Source organism: Protopterus annectens, chromosome 1.part1, assembly GCF_019279795.1.
Source record: "Protopterus annectens isolate FY-2018-M chromosome 1.part1, PAN1.0, whole genome shotgun sequence".
In the NCBI taxonomy this organism is placed as follows: domain Eukaryota; kingdom Metazoa; phylum Chordata; order Ceratodontiformes; family Protopteridae; genus Protopterus; species Protopterus annectens.
In genome coordinates this window covers 1,773,039,776-1,773,045,623 of record NC_056726.1, presented here as the reverse complement: position 1 = coordinate 1,773,045,623, position 5,848 = coordinate 1,773,039,776, and the positions used below count along the sequence as shown (strand labels likewise).

At 42.9% G+C, this 5,848-nt stretch overlaps 1 long non-coding RNA gene across 1 annotated transcript; it reads left to right on the top strand.

Moving 5' to 3' along the window:
• Window positions 1–4,585: 4,585 nt before the first annotated feature.
• On the top strand, window positions 4,586–4,986 carry LOC122812147. The gene is made up of 2 exons (XR_006366340.1): window positions 4,586–4,746; window positions 4,913–4,986. It is a non-coding gene; the product is annotated as an uncharacterized LOC122812147 (long non-coding RNA).
• Window positions 4,987–5,848: the final 862 nt, after the last annotated feature.

Here is a 5,848-nt window from a genome sequence, read left to right as displayed (position 1 = left end):
GGTTCAACCACATTTGTCAGGAAGGTATATTGACCACGGTACTAATGAAAAATGGGAAAAGGGGTGTGAAGAGATGTTACAGGAGCTAAAATCACATTAGTCAGGAAGGTACATTGCCCAGGGTACTAAAGAAAAGGGAGAAAAGGGGTGTGAAGAGAGGTTACAGGAGCTAAAATCACATTAGTCAGGAAGGTACATTGCCCAGGGTACTAAAGAAAAGGAGAAAAGGGGTGTGAAGAGAGGTTACAGGAGCTAAAATCACATTAGTCAGGAAGGTACATTGCCCAGGGTACTAAAGAAAAGGGAGAAAAGGGGTGTGAAGAGAGGTTACAGGAGCTAAAATCACATTAGTCAGGAAGGTACATTGCCCAGGGTACTAAAGAAAAAGGAGAAATAGGGTGTGAAGAGAGGTTACAGGAGCTAAAATCACATTAGTCAGGAAGGTACATTGCCCAGGGTACTAAAGAAAAGGGAGAAAAGGGGTGTGAAGAGAGGTTACAGGAGCTAAAATCACATTAGTCAGGAAGGTACATTGCCCATGGTACTAAAGAAAAGGGAGAAAAGGGGTCTGAAGAGAGGTTACAGGAGCTAATATCACATTAGTCAGGAAGGTAAGTTGCCCAGGGTACTAAAGAAAAAGGGAAAAGGGGTGTGAAGAGATGTTACAGGAGCTAAAATCACATTAGTCAGGAAGGTACATTGACAAGGGTACTAAAGAAAAGGGAGAAAAGGGGTGTGAAGAGAGGTTACAGGAGCTAAAATCACATTAGTCAGGAAGGTACATTGCCCAGGGTACTAAAGAAAAGGGGGAAAAGGGGTATGAAGAGAGATTACAGGAGCTAAAATCACATTAGTCAGGAAGGTACAATGCCAGGGGGACTAAAGCAAAGATGGAAAAAGGGTGTGAATTGAGGTTACAGGAGCTAAAAATCACATTAGTCAGGAAGGTACATTGCCCAGGGTACTAATGAAAAGGGAGAAAATGGGTGTGAAGAGAGGTTACAAGAGATAAAATCACATTCGTCAGGAAGGTACATTTCCCAGGGTACTAAAGAAAATGTAGAAAAGGTGTGTGAAGAGAGGTTACAGGAGCTAAAATCACATTAGTCAGGAAGGTACATTGCCCAGGGTACTAAAGAAAAGGGAGAAAAGGGTGTGAAGAGAGGTTACAGGAGCTAAAATCATATTAGTCAGGAAGGTACATTGCCCAGGGTACTAAAGAAAAGGGGTAAAAGGGATGTGAAGAGAGGTTACAGGAGCTAAAATCACATTAGTCAGGAAGGTACATTGCCCAGGGTACTAAAGAAAAGGGGTAAAAGGGATGTGAAGAGAGGTTACAGGAGCTAAGAACACATTAGTCAGGAAGGTACATTCCCCAGGGTACTAAAGAAAAGGTAGAAAAGGGGTGTGAAGAGAGGTTACAGGAGCTAATATCACATTAGTCAGGAAGGTACATTGCCCAGGGTACTAAAGAAAAGGGAGAAAAGGGTGTGAAGAGAGGTTACAGGAGCTAAAATCACATTAGTCAGGAAGGTACATTGCCCAGGGTACTAAAGAAAAGGGAGAAAAGGGATGTGAAGAGAGGTTACAGGAGCTAAAATCACATTAGTCAGGAAGGTACATTGCCCAGGGTACTAAAGAAAAGGGAAAAGGGTGTGAAGAGAGGTTACAGGAGCTAAAATCACATTAGTCAGGAAGGTACATTGCCCAGGGTACTAAAGAAAATGGAGAAAAGGGTGTGAAGAGAGGTTACAGGAGCTAAAATCACATTAGTCAGGAAGGTACATTGCCCAGGGTACTAAAGAAAAGGGAGAAAAGGGGTGTGAAGAGAGGTTACAGGAGCTAAAATCACATTAGTCAGGAAGGTACATTGCCCAGGGTACTAAAGAAAAGGGGGGAAAGGGTGTGAAGAGAGGTTACAGGAGCTAAAATCACATTAGTCAGGAAGGTACATTGCCCAGGGTACTAAAGAAAAGGGAGAAAAGGGGTGTGAAGAGAGGTTACAGGAGCTAAAATCACATTAGTCAGGAAGGTACATTGCCCAGGGTACTAAAGAAAAGGGAGAAAAGGTGTGTGAAGAGAGGTTACAGGAGCTAATATCACATTAGTCAGGAAGATACATTGCCCAGGGTACTAAAGAAAAGGGGGAAAAGAGTGTGAAGAGAGGTTACAGGAGCTAAAATCACATTAGTCAGGAAGGTACATTGCCCAGGGTACTAAGGAAAACAGAGAAAAAGGGTGTGAAATGAGGTTACAGGAGCTAAAATCACATTAGTCAGGAAGGGACATTGCCCAGGGTACTAATGAAAAGGGAGAAAATGGGTGTGAAGAGAGGTTACAGGAGCTAAAATCACATTAGTCAGGAAGGTACATTGCCCAGGGTACTAAAGAAAAGGGAGAAAAGGGGTGTGAAGAGAGGTTACAGGAGCTAAAATCACATTAGTCAGGAAGGTACATTGCCCAGGGTACTAAAGAAAAGGGGAAAAGGGGTGTGAAGAGAGGTTACAGGAGCTAAAATCACATTAGTCAGGAAGGTACATTGCCCAGGGTACTAAAGAAAAGGGAAAAGGGGTGTGAAGAGAGGTTACAGGAGCTAAAATCACATTAGTCAGGAAGGTACATTGCCCAGGGTACTAAAGAAAAGGGAGAAAAGGGGTGTGAAGAGAGGTTACAGGAGCTAAAATCACATTAGTCAGGAAGGTACATTGCCCAGGGTACTAAAGAAAAGGGGGAAAAAGGGTGTGAAGAGAGGTTACAGGAGCTAAAATCACATTAGTCAGGAAGGTACATTGCCCAGGGTACTAAAGAAAAGGGAGAAAAGGGGTGTGAAGAGAGGTTACAGGAGCTAAAATCACATTAGTCAGGAAGGTACATTGCCCAGGGTACTAAAGAAAGGGGGAAAAGGTGTGTGAAGAGAGGTTACAGGAGCTAAACTCACATTTGTCAGGAAGGTACATTGCCCAGGGTACTAAAGAAAAGGGAGAAAAGGGTGTGAAGAGAGGTTACAGGAGCTAAAATCACATTAGTCAGGAAGGTACATTGCCCAGGGTACTAAAGAAAAGGTAGAAAAGGGTGTGAAGAGAGGTTACAGGAGCTAAAATCACATTAGTCAGGAAGGTACATTGCCCAGGGTACTAAAGAAAAGGGGAAAAGGGGTGTGAAGAGAGGTTACAGGAGCTAAAATCACATTAGTCAGGAAGGTACATTGCCCAGGGTACTAAAGAAAAGGGAGAAAAGAGGTGTGAAGAGAGGTTACAGGAGCTAAAATCACATTAGTCAGGAAGGTACATTGCCCAGGGTACTAAAGAAAAGGGAGAAAAGGGTGTGAAGAGAGGTTACAGGAGCTAAAATCACATTAGTCAGGAAGGTACATTGCCCAGGGTACTAAAGAAAAGGGAGAAAAGGTGTGAAGAGAGGTTACAGGAGCTAAAAATCACATTAGTCAGGAAGGTACATTGCCCAGGGTACTAAAGAAAAGGGGGAAAAGGGGTGTGAAGAGAGGTTACAGGAGCTAAAATCACATTAGTCAGGAAGGTACATTGCCCAGGGTACTAAAGAAAAGGAGAAAAGGGGTGTGAAGAGAGGTTACAGGAGCTAAAATCACATTAGTCAGGAAGGTACATTGCCCAGGGTACTAAAGAAAAGGAGAAAAGGGGTGAAGAGAGGTTACAGGAGCTAAAATCACATTAGTCAGGAAGGTACATTGCCCAGGGTACTAAAGAAAAGGGAGAAAAGGGGTGTGAAGAGAGGTTACAGGAGCTAAAATCACATTAGTCAGGAAGGTACATTGCCCAGGGTACTAAAGAAAAGGGAGAAAAGGGGTGTGAAGAGAGGTTACAGGAGCTAAAATCACATTAGTCAGGAAGGTACTTTGCCCATGGTACTAGAGAAAAAGGAGAAAAGTGGTCTGAAGTGAGGTTACAGGAGCTAAAATCACATTAGTCAGGAAGGTACATTGCCCAGGGTACTAAAGAAAAGGGGGAAAAGGGGTGTGAAGAGAGGTTACAGGAGCTAAAATCACATTAGTCAGGAAGGTACATTGCCCAGGGTACTAAAGAAAAGGGAGAAAAGGGTGTGAAGAGAGGTTACAGGAGCTAAAATCACATTAGTCAGGAAGGTACATTGCCCACGGTACTAAAGAAAAGGGGGAAGAGGGGTGTGAAGAGAGGTTACAGGAGCTAAAATCAAATTAGTCAGGAAGGTACATTGCCCAGGGTACTAAAGAAAAGGGGGAAAAGGAGTGTGAAGAGAGGTTACAGGAGCTAAAATCACATTAGTCAGGAAGGTACATTGCCCAGGGCACTAAAGAAAAGTGGTAAAAGGGATGTGAAGAGAGGTTACAGGAGCTAAAATCACATTAGTCTGGAAGGTACATTTCCATGGGCACTAAAGAAAAGGGAGAAAAGGGGTGTGAAGAGAGGTTACAGGAGCTAAAATCACATTAGTCAGGAAGGTACATTGCCCAGTGTACTAAAGAAAAGGGGGGAAAGGGTTGTGAAGAGAGGTTACAAGAGCTAAAATCACATTAGTTAGGAAGGTACATTGCCCAGGGTACTAAAAAAAAGGGGGAAAAAGGGGTGTGAAGAGAAGTTACAGGAGCTAATATCACATTAGTCAGGAAGGTACATTGCCCAGGGTACTAAAGGAAAATGGGGAAATGTGGTGTAAAGAGAGGTTACAGGAGCTAAAATCACATTTGTCAGGAAGGTACATTGTCCAGGGTACTAAAGAAAAGGGAGAAAAGGGGTGTGAAGAGAGGTTACAGGAGCTAACATTACATTAGTCATGTAGGTACATTGCCCAGGGTACTAAAGAAAGGGGAGAAAAGGGGTGTGAAGAGAGGTTACAGGAGCTAAAATCACATTAGTCAGGAAGGTACATTGCTGATGTACTAAATAAAGGGAGAAAAGAGGTGTGAAGAGAGGTTACAGGAGCTAAAATCACATTAGTCAGGAAGGTACATTGCCCAGGGTACTAAAGAAAAGGGGCAAAATGGCTGTGAAGAGGGGTTACAGGAGCTAAAATCACATTAGTCAGGAAGATACATTGCCCAGGGTACTAAATAAAAGGGAGAAAAGGGTGTGAAGAGAGTTTACAGGAGCTAAATCCTTTCTCACTTGATGATAAACAGTAAAAGTGAGATGTGACAGGTGTACACAAGACACTCAGGAATGATTGAGAGATTTGGTATGCATGGCTAGGCTTAAAAAGGTCCTTGTGATCTTTAGCCTAGTAAACATCTATGAACCTATGAGTGCTAGAGCAGAATATTGCCAACTGTTTGTTCTGCATGCAGGCACAATGGTCCATTTGAGGTACTCCCCAGAATTGGATCAATTCTTGGAAGGTCCCCTTGAATCAATTTTCATTAATAGGGGGTCTATCCTGTTCCTTCTTAGCTTGTTTGTGACACAGTTTTGCTCTCACAGTTTATAAGCTGCCTGTAGAATGAGACTGTGCTGAAAAAGTATATCTCAGGCTACCATGGCTAGTTTGCACGGAAGGTAAGATCTGGTTCCCCCTTACTTGTTTATGTTCCACATTACTGTGCTGTCATCTGTAAAGCCTTGAAGGGGTCACAGAGACCACAGGTGATTGAGAGTTGAGAGTATTTATAAGTGCCAACATATCTTTTATATTTATGTGTTTTGATATGTCTTTTCTGTTCCCCAAACCCTCTACTTTTATTCTCATAGACACTGCTCCCCAGGTAAAGTCCAAGGTGCCTGTAATGACCAACTGTATTGAAGTTGGAAGGTATTTCGTGTCTCAGCTAAAAAAGCTCTCTTTTCACATGCCCTAAAATTAGAATCTGGAATGTCAGGGGATACTGATGTTGGGACTATGC